This window comes from Erinaceus europaeus, chromosome 17 (genome assembly GCF_950295315.1).
Source record: "Erinaceus europaeus chromosome 17, mEriEur2.1, whole genome shotgun sequence".
NCBI classification, from domain to species: Eukaryota; Metazoa; Chordata; class Mammalia; order Eulipotyphla; family Erinaceidae; genus Erinaceus; species Erinaceus europaeus.
In genome coordinates this window covers 61,724,712-61,741,844 of record NC_080178.1, presented here as the reverse complement: position 1 = coordinate 61,741,844, position 17,133 = coordinate 61,724,712, and the positions used below count along the sequence as shown (strand labels likewise).

Sequence of the window (17,133 nt, the reverse complement as noted above, 5' to 3'; positions counted from 1 at the left end):
TAGACTTGTATTATAAAAAAAAAAATGTATCTGACTATTTTGACTGTATTTTCAATTTTGGCAGTAAAATGAGCAGATTTCTTCTCTCCTGTTATATAATATATAAGGGCCTGCAAAACTTAGAATATTTACTATCTTTCCCTCTATGGAAAACACGCTGAACACTGGTCATTGGTTCAGACTCATCTGCCTGACATCACTCGTCGCCATTGCAGGACTTGTCATACTTGAGCATCTCTGGTTCCCCCAAATGTGCCTCTAGCATTTGATGCTCCGTGGTTCCTTCTGCCTGGAATGTGCCACCTCCCTGGCTCTGTTTTGCCAGCTCAACTCTTTCTCATCCCTTAAGCTTCTTCCCAGAGGCTACTCTTCTTTCTGAAGTCTTTCCTGATCCTTCAAGTCAAACTATGAGATATTCATAGAAAATATTTTATCTGAGAATTTTACGGTTCTTTCTAAGAAATCCTTTATTTATTTATGTATTGCCACCAGGGTTACTACTCAGGCTCCTGGTGGTCATTTTTTCTTTTTCTTCTTCCTTCCTTTCTTTCTTTCCCTTCTTCCTTCTTTTTTTTTTTCTATTCTATTTGCTAGGACAGAAAGAAATTGAGAGGGTGGGGGAGATAGGGAGAGAGAAACATAGATACCTACAGACCTGCTTCATTGAAGGTGGGGAGTGGGGGCTCATTCCAGGTCCTTATATGGGTCCTTCCACATGTACTGTGTGCACTTAACCAGGTGCACCACCATCTGGCTCCTCTAGAAATCCTACATACTCACAGAAGGGCAAAAGTGCCTCCTTATATCAGCCAAGTGGTACTCAACCCACTGAGTACTACTGACAAAGTAACATTATTCTGTGCTTAATTGAGCTAAGCATCATTTAAAATATGGTGCATACATTAATCCATTCATCTGTTCAACCAATATTTATTTTTTCATTCCTTTTTTATTTCAGAGAATCAAAGAGAGAGAAGGAGGAGGAGGAGGAGAGACAGGAGGAGGAGGAGGAAGAGAAAGAATACTACACCATAACTCTACCATCTGTGGAGCTCTCTCTGGCACTCTAGTGCTTCCATATGGTGCTGGGGCTTAAACCCAGGTCTTTATTCATGGTAGGGAATGCACTCTACCAGATGAACTGCCTCTCAGTCCAATTAGCATTTATTAAGCATATTCTAAATACCATACATTAGGCTTGTGCTGAGGGTGCAAAGAGAATTAAGTTTTAAAAAATTGTTAAATCTTTCAACAACTTTACAAGGTAGATTTTATTGCTTCTATTTTACCAACAAAGAAATAAAATAAGATAATACTAAGTAACTTGCCAAACGTCATAAAGTCAATAAGTGATGAGCAGGATTTGAATTCAAAGCTCTAAATAAAGCCAGGTATTTGAGAAATTGGAATTACTGATAAGCATTATACTCACAAATGGTCTTCCCTGATCTTATCTCATGTGAGAGCTCTCTAGGAAGGAATTATAGTTTTAATGCTTTACCTTCCCTATGGAATTAACGCCATGTTTTTGGCACACTATAAGGTATACTTATCTCCAGGAAAGTGTAGACTGATTCAGACTGAGTCAGCTTCAACTTCCTTCTTGGTATGTTGTACATATCTGTATTATTACACTTGTATCAGAACTCTCTTAGTAGTGTGTTTCTCTTCTCCCCTCTCCTGGGTCAACTAGGACTAACAAAAAGACAGGACTAGAATGACTTCAGGAACCCACCAAATCATCGGTGAGTACAAACAAGTGTGGCTTGTGGACAGAGAGAAGCCTAAGGATAAACTGAGTGGTTGGTAACAGTCTGGCAGTTTATTGGTTGAGGTACCACCTCCAGTCTGTTTTACCAACAAAAAGACTGCTGAAGAGAGAAGAGGAAACCCCTAAGACTCACCAAATGCAATTGTGAGTATCTATTGCTACTGCCTTCAGAAGCTGGAGCAGCTGGGGGGAGGCCCTCTGCTGACACTGGGGGACAGAGAACTCACCAGGAAACTCAGGAGAAGATCTACATCTTGGTGGCCTAGTAGTGGGGCTGTATAATGGGAGCCTTTCCACATTGTTCTCCTGATGAGAACATGGTGAATAATTACCTCAGAACCTACAGACTATAAACAAAAATTGTTTAGAAACTCACAGGGCCCAGCAATGCTGCCCAGCTTGTCAGAGAAGCTGAATTGAGCCCATAGTTTTGGATCCTTGGGGTGTGAAAGTCTCTTTCATAACCACTGTATTATCTCTCCCCACCCTGCTTTATCTCTTGGTCATGAGTGAGTGATTAAGCTAAAAAACCTACTCATAGGTAAAAAAAAAAAAAAAAAAAACCTCAGGCTCCCATAGCCTACAGAGAAGAGAAAGAATCAAACAGGCTTTAACAGCCACTGTGCTCCAACTCAGGGACTGATATAATATTGTAACAACTGTTAATTTCCACAACTGTGAACTCTAAGTACCTGACTTTGACACAAATCAATTCAGGAAAGAATGATCAGTAATTTGAAATGTAATGAGAGAGGGACCTCATAACATACTATATAGAATGGTTAAACCAACAAGAAGAAATATTGGAGAAATGAACTAGGACAAAAGTCCAGCTAAAAGCCCTCCAAAAGGTTGAAGCACATCCAAATGCTAGTTAAGGAAATAGTCACAGGAGTGAGTAAAGAGTTTGAAAGAATTGTCATAAGAAATGCAGAAACAACAAATGAGACTCTGCAAGAAAACACTAATTATCTCAAGAGAGATAATTAGAGAGCTGGAAATTGAAAGAGCTGAGGTAAGAACACAACTAGCTGAACAAGCTAAAACAGTATCAGACTGGGTGACAAAATAGATGAACTACAGAAAACAGTAGAGGGGATAGAGAATAGAATAAATGAGGCTGAAAACACAATTAGCAACATCAAAGATAAATTAGAGACAAGTAAAAAAGAAGAGATCTCAAAAAGACATTAAGAGATAATGAAAACAACAACAGATATATATGGGATGACTTCAAAAGAAATAATATACACATTATTGGCTTACCAGAGGAAGTAAGAGAGGGAGAGGAAGTATTATACAGGACATAATAGCTGAGAACTTCTCTAGTATAGACAACATAAAAGACTTTGGAATATAACTAAAATATGTCTACTAGCTATCTACAAAACAGAGGACCCACTCCCAACTCTTCATCTGCACTATTCCAGTCTTTAGATACATGACTGGTCAACAATTTGTCTGGCTTTATTGGTTAAATCTCTTTTCAGCTACGAGGTTCCAGATGCTAGCATGATGCCTACCAGACTTCCCTGGACAGACAACCCCACTAATGTGTCCTAGAGCTCCAATTCCCCAGAACCTCATCCTACTAAGGAAAGAGAGAGGCAGGCTAGGAGTATGGATCAACCTGTCAATGCCAGTGTTCAGCAGGAAGCAATTACAGAAGCCAGACCTTCCAGCTTCTGCATCCCACAATGACCTTGGGTACATACTCCCAGAGGGTTAAAGAATGGGAAAGTTATCAAGGGAGGGGATGGGATACAGAGTTCTGGTGGTGGGAATTGTGTGGAGTTGTAACCCTCTTATCCTATGGTTCTGTCAGTGTTTTCTTTTTATAAATAAAATTAAATTGAAACAAATATATAAAGGTTCAAGAAACCCAGAAGGTCCCAAACAGAATTAACCCAAGCGTACAGACACCAAAACACAACATATATAGAATGAAAAGGTATAAGGATAAAGAAAGGATCCTGAAGGCTGCAAGAGAAAAACAAAGAGTCACCTACAGAGGAAAACCCATAGATTAGCAGCAGACTTCTCCACACAAACACTACAGGCCAGAAGAGAATGGCAAGATATCTATCGAGTACTCAGTGAGAAAGGCTTTCAACCAAAAATACTGTATCCTGCTAGACTGTCATTCAGACTAGATGGAGGCATAAAAATCTTCTCAGACAAGCAACAGTTGAAGAAACCAACTATCACCAAGCCTGCCATGAAAGAAGTTCTGAAAAGTCTCCTATAAACAGTCAGACCACCATAAATACGCCATATATCAGAACACTCTAGAAATGTACAAGAATGCTGTTAAAATATCTTCAATCTTTGATATCAATAAATGTCAATGGCCTGAATTCACCTATTAAAAGGCACAGAGTAGGAAGATGGATCAGAAAGCACAACCCAACAATATGCTGTCAACAGGAAACCCACCTAACTCAACAAGACAAACACAGACTCAAAGTGAAAGGATGGAAAACTATCATACAAGCCAATGGCTCACAAAAAACAGCAGGAACAGCTACTCTCATATCTGACACTACAGACTTTAAAATAAATAAAATTTAAAAAGATAGGGATGGACATTAGTTAATGCTCACAGGATCAGTCAGTCAAGAAGACTTAACAATTATTAACATCTATGCACAAAATAAGAAGCCCTCAAAATACATCACACATCTACTGAAAGAGCTACAGCAATATATTAACAGCAACACAGTCATAGTAGGGGATTTCAACACCCCATTCTCTCAACTTGACAGATTATCCAGGCAGAAAATCAATAAAGAAATGAGGAAGCTAAATGAGGAGATAGATAAACTAGCACTAGTGGACATTTTCAGAGTCCTTTATCCCAAGAAACTGGAATACACATTCTACTCGAGTCCACATGGGTCATTCTCAAGGACAGACCATATGTTAGGCCACAAAGACAGCATCAGCAAATTCAAGAGCATTGAAATCATTGCAAACATCTTCTCAGACCACAGTGGAATTAAACTAACACTTAACAATCAACAAAAGATTAATAACAGTCCCCAAATGTGGAAGCTCAACAGTACACTACTTAACAACTACTGGGTCAAAGAGAAAATAAAGGAAGAAATCAAAATGTTTGGAGAATTCAATGAAAATGAAGACACAAGCTATCAAAATATTTGGGACACAACTAAGGCAGTACCAAGAGGGAAGTCCATAGCCATACATCCACATGTTAGGAAATAAGAAAAAGCAACCTGATTGCACACCTGAAAGACTTAGAAGAAGAACAATGGAACCGTGAAGAAACCAGAAGGCCAGAAATCACTGAAGTGAGGGCATAAATAAATAACATTGAAAATAAGAAAACCATACAAAAGATCAACGAAAGTAAATGTTGATTCTTCGAAAGGGTGAACAAAATCAAGAAACCTTTAGCCAGACTCACAAAACAAAACAGGGAGAAGACCCAAATAAAACGGATAGTAAATGAAAGAGGAGATATCACAACAGACACTGAAGAAATTCAACATATCATGTGAGGCTTCTATGAGTAACTATATGCCACCAAGCTAGAGAACCTGGAAGATATGGACGATTTCCTAGATACCTACAAACTTCCAAAATTAAATAAAGAAGAACTAGACAATATAAACAGGCCCATCACAGCTAATGAAATTGAAACAGTTATTTAGAACCTTTCCAAGAATAAAAGTCCTGGACCAGATGGTTTTACAAATGAATTCTACAAAACCTTCAAAGAAAAACTAATACCTCTACTTTTAAAAGTCTTCCAGAAGATTGAAGACACTGGGATATTCCCTTCTAGCTTCTATGAAGCCAACATCACTCTGATACCAAAAGCAGACAGGGACAAAACCAAAAAAGAAAACTACAGACCAATATCTCTGATGAACATAGATGCGAAAATATTGAACAAAATTCTAGCCAACTGGATACAGCAGTATATTAAAAAGATTGTTCATCATGACCAAGTGGGGTTTATCCCAGGCATGCAAGGTTGGTTTAATATATGTAAATCAATCAACGTGATCCACCACATCAACAAAAGCAAGACCAAAAACCACATGGTCATATCAATAGATGCAGAGAAAGCCTTTGACAAAATCCAACATCCCTTTATGATCAAAACACTACAAAAATGGGAATAGATGGAAAATTCCTGAAGATAATGGAGTCTATATATAGCAAACCTACAGCCAACATCATACTCAATGGTGAAAAACTGGAAGCATTTCCCCTCAGATCAGGTACTAGACAGGGCTGCCCACTATCACCATTACTATTCAACATAGTGTTGGAAGTTCTTGCCATAGCAATCAGGCAGCAGCAAGGAATTAAAGGCATACAGATTGGAAGAGAAGAAGTCAAACTCTCCCTATTTGCAGATGACATGATAGTATACTCAGAAAAACCTAGGGAATCTAACAAGAAGCTTTTGGATATCACCAGGCAATACAGTAAGGTGTCAGGCTACAAAATTAACATTCAAAAGTCAGTGGCATTCCTCTATGCAAACACAAAGTTAGAAGAAATTGAAAACCAGAAATCAATTCCTTTTACTATAGCAACAAAAACAATAAAATATCTAGGAATAAACCTAACCAAAGAAGTGAAAGACTTGTATAATGAAAATTAAAATTATGAGTCACTACTCAAGGAAATTGAAAAAGACACAAAGAAGTGGAAAGATATTCCATGTTCATGGGTTGGAAGGATTAACATCATTAAAATGAATATACCACCCAGAGCCATATACAAATTTAATGCTATCTCCATCAAGATCCCAAGCACATTTTTTAGGAGAATAGAACTAATGCTACAAATGTTTATCTGGAACCAGAAAAGACCTAGAATTGCCAAAACAATCTTGAGAAGAAAGAACAGAACTGGAGGCATCACACTCCCAGATCTCAAATTGTATTATAGGGCCATTGTCATCAAAACTGCTTGGTACTGGAACATGAATAGACACACTGACCAGTGGAATAGAACTGACAGCCCAGAAGTAAGCCCCCACACCTATGGACATCTAATCTTTGACAAAGGTGCCCAGACTATTAAATGGGGAAAGCAGAGTCTCTTCAACAAATGGTACTGGAAAAAATCGGTTGAAACATGCAGAAGAATGAAACTGAACCACTATATTTCACCAAACACAAAAGTAAATTCCAAGTAATCAAGGGCCTGGATGTTAGACCAGAAACAGATACTTAGAAGAAAATATTGGCAGAACCTTTTCCACATAAATTTTAAAGACATCTTCAATGAAATGAATCTAATTACAAAGAAGACTAAGGCAATATAAACCTATGGGACTACATCAAATTAAAAAGCTTTTGCACAGCAAAAGAAATCAATACCCAAACAAAGAGACCCTTCACTGAATGGGAGAAGATCTTTACGTGGCATACATCAGACAAGAGTTTAATAACCAACATATATAAAGAGCTTGTCAAACTCAACAACAAAAAAACAAATGACCCCATCCAAAAATGGGGAGAGGACACAGACAGAATATTCACCACAGAAGAGACCTAAAAGGTCGAGAAAAACATGAAAAAAATGCTCCAAGTCTTTGATTGTCAGAGAAATGCAAATAAAGACAACAATGAGATACCACTTCATTCCTATGAGACTGTCATATATCAGAAAAGGTATCAGCAACAAATGCTGGAGAGGTTGTGGGGCCAAAGGAACCCTCCTGCACTGCTGGTTGGAATGTAAATTGATCCAACCTCTGTGGAGAGCAGTCTGGAGAACTCTCAGAAGGCTAGAAATGGACCTACCCTATGATTCTGCAATTCCTCCCCTGGGCATCTATCCTAAGAAGCCCAACACACAAAAAAAGATTTTTGTATACTCATGTTCTTTACAATTTGTAATAGCCAAAACCTGTAAGCAACCCAGGTGTCCAACAACAGATGAGTGGCTGAGCAAGTTGTGGTATATACACACAATGAATAAGACTCAGCTATTAAAAATGGTGGTTTCACCATTTTCAGCCCATCTTGTATAGAGCTTGAAGAAATCATGTTAAGTGAAATAAGTCAGAAACAGAAGGATGAATACGGGATGATCTCACTCTCAGGCAGAAGTTGAAAAACAAGACTAGAAAAGAAAACACAAGTTGAACCTGAACTGGAGTTGATGTACTGCACCAAAGTAAAAGACTCGGGTGGGTAGGGGGAGAATACAGGTTGGAAAAGGATGACAGAGGACCTAGTGGGGGTTGTATTCTTATGTGGAAAAATGAGAAATGTTATGCATGTACAAACTATTGTATTTACTGTTGACTGTAAAACATTAATCCCCCAATAAAGAAATTTTTTTTAAAAGTTAAAAAAAAAAAAGAACTCTCTTAGTATATGTTTCACTACATTGGGAGTTCTTTTCTGACCATTACTATGTGCGATTCAATTCTGTATCTCCAATTTTCAGCACAGTGTGACTGATGTTTCCTGCAAGAATAAATGAAAGAATTTTAGTGGTTATCTATTCCTTTCATTCTCTCAATGACAATGATGTATGCGACTAGTACTTACTGTGATAGGCATGATCTGGGCACAAGCAATATCTTCCTTCACCTTCGTCGTGACTGTGGAATTATCCCTATTTTACTCATGAGAAAAGTCAAGGCTATTCCAAGGTCACATGGATTTCAAGTTATAGAGACATGATTCAAACCCAGTGAATGGTCACCAGCTCTTATCAGAGGCTGTCAGGACACCTCCCAAGACTCAGACAGCCATCCCTTGTGGGAATCTTTCATCCCAATTAACCTGCCCTTGTGGACCTAGAACATTCTAGTGCCTGACTTTAACCCTCACCAATGTCTCCCTGCACTCGTGTTACCTGACTCACCAGACAACAGTCTCCTGTGAACAGGGCTCGTGTGCTCCTCCCCATGAGTCCCCACCTTTGCATGCTCTTAAGATGCTGCACTAAGGGAGTCGGGCAGTAGCGCAGTGGGTTAAGCGCACATGGTGCGAAGAGCAAGGACTGGCATAAGGATCCTGGTTCAAGCCTCCGGCTCCCCACCTGCAGGGGAGTCCTTTCACAGGTGGTGAAGTAGGTCTGCAGGTGTCTATCTCTCTCTCCCCCTCTCTGTCTTCCCCTCCTCTCTCCATTTCTCTCTGTCCTATCTAACAACAACAATAATAACTACTACAACAATAAAAAAAAGGGAGCAACAAAAGGGAAAGTAAATAAATAAATATGAAAAAAGAAAATTAAAAAAAAAGATGCTGCACTGAACTTAGACTAGAAATCATATTAAGCTCACTGTGTTATTATTCTGACATCAAATAAATCCAAACTAATTCCATGCTTTCACAGTATAAGCCTCTTTCACAGTGGTTTAAAAGCCTGAAGGGATTGTGAGGATTTAGAAAGAAGATGGGAGGAGGGCAAAAGGGAAAATTATGAGCAAAACCCTGCAGTGATTACTTGTGGGGCAGGTACAAACCACCCACTAGAGAGCCACTGTGAGTTTAATGTGTAACCAGATCTGAGAAGTCCCTCACTCCCTAAAAGCATAAGTCTGTATTAAAAACAGTGGCCAGGTCCATCCCAGAAGGTTTTTGTTTTTGTTTTGTTTTGTTTTGTTTTTGTTTTTGTTTTTGTTTTTACAGCAGGTTGGGTTGCCTGCTCCATGGAGAGTTCAGGAAAGGGAGAAGTAAGACCACCCATCCCTGGCTAGCTACTGGGAAAACATGATTAGTGGAGGAGGATGGTAAGGGCTTAGGAGAATGTGGGAGGTGACCACAAAGACAGCATAAAATGTAAGGGTAGCAGCTGTCCTCAGAAGCATATGCAGAACACAATGAGGGCCAACTGAACTACATGGACATGACAGTGTTGCCACCTAGAGAGGAAACCAAGCCCCTGAGCCAGATGGGTCACTGACTACTTTCGTGACCACAGTCCCCAGACCTCCCTGATTCTATCTTTAAAAAGAGTAATCCTTACATTAAAAAGTCATTATGAGGCTGGGGAGATAGCTCACCATAAAGATAGAAGATGCCTGCCTTACTAAACATATGGCCCAGGTTCAAGGCCCAGTATCACACAGAAAGTGCCATAGCACCAGGGAAACGTCCAATTCTGTGGTGTCTCTCCTTCTCTCCTTGTCTCTCTACCTTAAAGAAAAAGAAGCCTTGGAGTGTTGAAATTGCATGGGCACCAGGCCCCAGCTCTGCAAAACAAACCCAGAAGCAAACAGTCTCTAAGACTTTCTGAGAACTATGGTGGTCATTATTGTGAGTGTGGGGGCACCACACTTTGCTGGTGGGTGCAGTGTGGAACTATACTCTGCAACCTTGCAATCCTGTAAATCACTATTAAGAAAAGAAATGGCTTTAAAAAAAGCAAAGCAAAAGTTCATTATAAAGTCTAAAGAAAAAGATATGTGGGGGGGAGGGATATATAGCATATGGTTATGCAAAGAGAGACTCTCATGACTGAGGCTCCAAAGCCACAGGTTCAACCCCTTACACCATCATAAGCCATAAGCTAGGCTGAGTAGTGCTCTAGTTAAAAAAAAAAAAAAAAAAGCTAAAGCTAATTTATCTAATGGACACTCAAGCACTAATTACAAGGGACATGGGCACTCCTATGTTCATAGCTGCATTATTCACAATAACCAAAGAGTGGAAGCAGCCTAAATTCCCATAATCAGAACTGGCTAAAGACGCTATGGGATATATATTCCATGAAATTTTACTCTATGGTCAAAAAAGATGATCTTGTGTCCTTTGGGAAAAACTGGATGGAACTGGAAGCGATTATGCTTAGTGCAATAGGAATGAAAGACAACCACCATATGGTTTCATTCATATGTGGAATCAGATATATGATTTACATGAACTTGCCCCCCGCCAAAAAAAACCCAAACAAAACAGAAGCAGGCAAACTGTAAGACTTAAGAGAACTATGGTGGTTTGGAGGGTGTGGGATGGTGGGGACATAGAACATTCGTAGTGGGTATAGTGTGGAACTATACATTGTAATCTTACAATCTTGTAACAAACTACTAATAAAAAATTTTAAAAAATTTAAATGTTGAAGCAATTGGCACAGAGTGATCATTCAGCAAATGACGTAGAAACTCAATTATGTATCTGTCCTCTCAAACAGTCTGTTCTTTTTTGTCTCTGGGGTTATCGCTGGGGCTCAGTGCCTGCACTACAAATCCAATGATACTGAGGCTATTTTTTCCCTTTTGTTGCCCTTGTTGGTTTATCATTGCTGTTATTGCTGTTGTTATTGTTGGATAGGACAGAGAGAAATGGAGAGAGGAGGGGAAGACAGAGGGGGAGAGAAAGACAGACATCTGCAGACCTGTTTCACCGCTTATGAAGTGACCCCCCCCTGCAGGTGGGGAGCTGGGGGCTCAAACCAGGATCCTTGCGCCAGTACTTGTGCTTTGCGCTATGTGCGCTTAACCCACTGTGCTACCGCCTGACCCTCTTTTCTCTACCTTTCACCCATTCTCATAGTTTCATAATAAACCATTCTTAGGGGCCAAGAAGATTGCAGAAATATACTCTACATATGCCACAACATGGGCCAAACTTTTGAAGTCACTAAAGAAATGGACAGTAGCCATAAGGTCTAGCACATAGAGGAGGCACTGTTTCAGAGAGACATTTGTGCTGTGTTTTGTCCAACATGTGGGGTAGCTCCTGTAGGAAACACATAAAGCCAGAGGCAGGACACTTCATATGGGGACAACACACAGATAGCAACAGCTCATTTCTGATGTGCTCTTCCGCCTGATGCTAATCTGCCAGTTCTGGCTAGGCTTCAGCCTCAGCATACTCCTCTCCTTTATCTTCCACCTGATTTAATACACATAACCACTACTTGCATCAAGGCAGAGAATGTTTTCAACATCCTGAAAGGTTCCCTCCTGCTCCTTCTCAGCTGATTGCACAAAACCACCATCAGCATCAATCACCTGCCTTTGAACTTCATACAATTGGGAACGGTAAGTGCACTTGTACCTGATTTTGTTTGCTTATAATTATGTCTGGGACTTGGTCCTTGTCACTGAGTGCTGCCATAATTTCTTTCCAGTTGCTATATAACAGTGGTTCTTTATTTTGTTTAATAACAGTAGTTTCTAACCAAGGGTAATCTCATGCCCTCCATCCCAATGGGCTTTTGGAAGTCAGAAACAGTTTGGGTGGTTAGAAGGGGGTGGGGGGAGGGGGTGGAATAGGCAGTGGTGAATGCTGTTGGCATGAAGTGGAGAGAGGCCAGGAACGCTGGTAAACATTGTATAGTACACAGGACTGCTGTTCATACCAAGGAATGCCCTTTCTTAAAACTTAGTAGTGTTGAACGTATGTTTAGTTCCCTATAGCTACAGTAGCAAGTCATTACTGAAAAATGGCTTAAAGCAAGACAAACTTGTTAACTTAGCAGTTCTGTGGTTAAGATGACTGAAATGAGTCTCAGTGACTAAGAGTGAGGTGTAAATAGAGATGTGCTTCATTTTAAGGTGTGAAGGAGAATCCACTTCATACCACTTTCAGTATCCAAGAGATATCCTGCATTTCTTTACTTTATTTGCTTGTGTGTACATTTGCAACACCAGTGCTCGCTTATGCAGCACATATACTAAAATTGGAACAATACAGAGAAGATTAGCATGGCCCCTGTGCAATACCAGTGCTTTGCACATGTGTGATTCCACCATTCTTGGATTGGTTATTTCATTCTTTCTAGAGAGGAGGAAAGCAATAGGGAGAGACATCATAGTACCACTCTACAAACTGTAGAGACTTCCCCAGGGCTGTGGTGTTCCCATCTGATGCTAGGGCTCAAACCCAGAGTTTAGAGCCTAGAAACTTAATTGAGACAATATATGCCAATATGACATGGAGGAAGTGCTAAGTGCAAAGGAAAATAGGATCAGACAAAGTATGTGGCTTCAACAATCTTGGAACTTAATGGTAAGTAAAAGACCCTGGGGCTCCAAGTTTCCAAAGGGGAAGTAACAGTACCGTTTCTGCAGGACTATCACTGAGTATACTGGAGAAAATGCAACTCAGGTGTTGAGCAGCCTTCCAGACACTTAGAAAACAACTAGTTATAAATACTATGCATAGTGGTGAAAAGTAGAAGCATCAGTGCATAGCAATGGAATTTTGAGCTCGAAAGTGAAGACTACCTTGCAATTTTGAAAAACTATTTATGTACTGGTGTGTGTGTGTGTGTGTGTGTGTGTGTGTGTGTGTGTGTGTGTGTGTGTGTGTGACAGAGAGAGAGAGGGAGAGGGAGAGGGGGAGGGGGAAGGGAGGGGAGGGGAAGGGGAGGGGGAGAAAGGGGCAGGAACCAGAGTACCATTATGACATATGCAACACTGGGAGTGAATTCAGAAACTCACACTTGCAAGACCTGTGTTGTATCACTGTGCCACCTCCAGGGCAGACTGATTATGCAGTTTTCTTCATTCAGTAGAGAAAATAGAAATTTACCTGTCTTATTTATATGACCACTATAATTTATAAAGCCAGGGCCAGAGGTAGTAGTAGAATGTCTATCTGCCTTGAGCATGAGACCAAGCAACAAAGAGTGATTCTTAATGATTGCAGATTTAGAATCACTGCTGGCTTGACTTGTTTTTAAGTTCAGATATGCATTAGATGCTATTTTTTCCTGGCATGGCAACCAACCAAGAATTCATTGTGCATATGTTACTCCTCCCCTCTCCATGGATTAGTCTCGGTTAACATCACACCTCTTGAGAGTTAATTACACAAGGTCAACCAATGATCTATCAAAATAATGTGTACACAGTGATTCCTCAGTAAGACTTCCAAGTAGTCTTAAGATATTGCTGAGTTAGTGTAGTTTCCATGATAAGACCCTCTCATGGCTTTCCTCCCTCTCTGATCACTCCTTTGTCTCTTTCACTGCTGTTCCTTATGCTGCCCACAGTCTCTGAACACTTACACCTCTGATGACTTTTTTCTATTGACTCTCAGGGATGATTATATCTCTTCTACCTTGAATAACATCCACAAGACATGTCAAATCTCTATTTACAGCCCAGATCAATCTCCAATGCTCCAGATTCATTTATCTCACTGCTCCATACTTTTTGTCAGACATCCCAACGACAACTCAAATTCTAAATACTAAAAAATAAGGTCATGGTCTGGGAAGTGGTGCAGTGGTTAAAGTGTTGGACTCTCAAGCATGAAACTATAAAAAATCCAAGAAAACCTACAGACATAACTAACTAGAGATGGGTCATCAATAGAGCATCCACCTTGGATGTGGGGGTTTTTTCTGGCATAAGAAAAACAGCTTAGGGAGGTCGGGCAGTAGTGCTGCAGGTTAAACGCACATGGTGCGAAGTGTAAGGACCGGCGTAAGGATCCCAGTTCCAGCCCCCAGCTCCCCACCTGCAGGGGAGTTGCTTCACAAGTGGTGAAGGAGGTCTGCAGGTGTCTATCTTTCTCTCCCCATCTCTATCTTCCTCTCCTCTCTCCATTTTTCTCTATCCTATCCAACAATGATGACATCAATAACAACAATAATAACTTCAAAACAACAATAAAACAAGGGCAACAAAAGGAAAAAAAAGAAAAAAAAGAAAAACAGCTTAAAAGAAAATGGCTGACATTAATTGAGATGGAATAGAATGTAGAGCCCAGAAATATATACAAGCATGTACGACCCTTATAGAATCAAAAAGATATTTGTACACATATGTTTGGAAGAAAGTTGGACCTATAAAAAGGGCATTTGATAAATGACCTTCTGTATGGGAATAAAGAAATACCCCAAAAAATAAATACATAAAACTAAAATCCAGTTAGATTGTTAAATACTACAAGATGGACTGCAAAACTTTAATGTGTGTGTGTGTGTAAGTGAGAGGGAGACTTGTGGAGAAAACTATAAAATATAAGTGAACAATATGAGGGCTGTGGGAACAGCATAATAACTATGCAAAAGACCTTCATGCCTATGGCAGTGAGGTCCCAAGTTTGATCCCTGTAAGCCAAAATGGAACAGATTCTGGTCTCTAGGCCTCTTCCTTTCCCTCTCCCCCTCTCCTCTATCTTTCTGTATCACTCTCATTAAAATAAATAATGTTTAAAAAATAAATAAGGGGGCCAGGCAGTGGTGCACCTGGCTAAGCATACACACATTACAGTGTACAAGGAGCTGGGTTCAAGCCCCTGGTCCACACCTGCAGGGGGAAGCTTCAAGAGTGGTGAAGCAGGGCTGCAGGTGTCACTCTGTCTCTCTCTTCCTCTCTATCTCTCCCTCCCCTCTTAATTTCTCTGTGTCTCAATCCAATAATGAATAAAAATGTTTAAAATAAATAAGTAAATAACACTAAAATAGTAAAGAAATGTTTAAATATGGAATAATCTAATACTAATCTCTCCCAAGCAGTATTTTCCCAAGTCTGAAATTCATCTTTATCAAGATTACCTAGAGAGCTTGTCAAACTGTGTATTCTTAGGCTCCAGTTAAACCAGATGAATCAACATGTTTGAGGGGTCCAGGGATCTGCATATTAAAAAATTGTCCTAATGATTCTTTTTCATACTAGAAATTGAGACCCTCTACCTTAAGGAAATGGGTCATAATCTGAATTGCATAGAAGCCATTGAGAGAGCGTTTAAAATTTTTAGATGGAGCATATCCCAGGCCAATTAAATCAGAATTCCTACACAAAGACACCTAATGCACCAGCACTTATAATTAATAAATTATTTATTTATTTATTTATTCATTCATTTATTCAGCAGAGACTGAGAGGAAATCCAAGAGAGAGAAAGGGAAGGGGAATATCGCAAGAGAAAGAGATGCTTGCAGTATTGCTTTGCCTGCAGCTCATGATGCTTTCCCTTTGCAGGTGGGGACCAGGGTCCTTGAACCCAGGTCCTCAAGCACTGAAATGTGTGTGATTAACTGAGTGCACCACCTCCACTCACCCCTCAGTGTCACCCCCATCAGCATTTTTTAGTTCTCCAGTGATTCTAAAGTGTAATGGAAGTTGAGGACCACTGTCTGAAGGCAGATCAACAAAGTTTGCTGTCTTTTCCACTAGAACATTTATGTTGATTAATAGTAATAACAGTAGGATTTGGATTTGTCTTGACAAGGAAAACACAATTTCTCGGCATTCTATCTAATACATCATGGGAATCTACCTGGTGGTCATTTTCTGATATAAATTCAACTAAATGAAATGGATCAATATGTAAATAAGTGAATTTTTCACTAAACCCTAAACACCACTGAATCCCACAACTGTATCTGACTGCTAGATACAAGGTGACACTGTGAAAGTAGAGAGCTTCTTATATGGACAAAACTATCTCATAATCAAGCAGACAATGAATACAAAAAGGGAACACAAGAAAATTTAATTCAGAATGACAAGACCTAAAAAGGCATCCTTGAAAATCCAGCATCTGAGATGTGTCTGGTAGCATTACTAGGACTAAGCCAGGAAGAAAACTGGGAAATGGGCAGTTGTCTACAGCCATAGAGCAGTTAAACACACCATGAGCCAAGGTGGATGGGCCTTTGTCTCATCTTTATGGAAGACTATAGGGCAAATATTGAAGAATCCTTTCTAAATTCCTTGCCACTGCCGTCATATTTTCAAATATTTTTGTCTCAGGTTTATTAGTTATATAATAAACCTGGCATATTAGGTGATTTATTCCAAGGAAAGTTCCTCATTAGCATTTCTATGTGGAGCACCTGCTACCCCATCCATCCCTATTAGCTGATAGCTAGGGTAATGGGGTTGACTGAGAGGGGAATTCTAATTTCTTCTATGACTCATCTATTTTCTAATTGAGAACATTAGGTCTAAAGTCACAAATGGCTTCTCAGTGGAACCCATTCTTCACATCAAAAAAAATTTTTTTTCACATTAAACATTATAATATGGACATGTTTCTCAATTTTCAATACCACCTATGTAATGTCAGTATATTAAAATTAATAAATTGCATGACTATGAATAATTCGTAAACATTCTCAGATAGAATTTGAGTATTAAAAAAAAATCTCAGACTAGTATGATGAACTGTTGAATAGGAAAGTTTCCAAAGTCATAGTTCCAAAGGACTATGTCATCTACCAACTGTGCACTGTAACAAAAAAGCAATTAGCATGTATATGAGTCCAGATGTATTTCACATCACATACCAGTATGTTAAATTGATTGATTATGTGTCCTTTTTTCTCTTTAAGCAAACTGCTCATAGTGATATCAGGTGACAGATGTCATTTGCAAAGCCCAAGAGATAAGTCAGGCACTGTGGTGTAAATCACCATGATTTATGTAAAGTGACAGAAGAAAGGGTTTT

General features: G+C 39.5%; 1 protein-coding gene and 1 non-coding gene across 2 annotated transcripts in view; one reads left to right on the top strand and one right to left on the bottom strand.

The window, feature by feature from the left end:
• Positions 1–17,133, bottom strand: part of MAP6 (microtubule associated protein 6) — an 84,479-nt gene that overhangs the window by 62,040 nt on the left and 5,306 nt on the right. The window lies entirely within an intron of this gene.
• LOC132534137 (U6 spliceosomal RNA) lies at positions 12,377–12,484 on the top strand. The gene has a single exon (XR_009545813.1). It is a non-coding gene; the product is annotated as a U6 spliceosomal RNA (small nuclear RNA).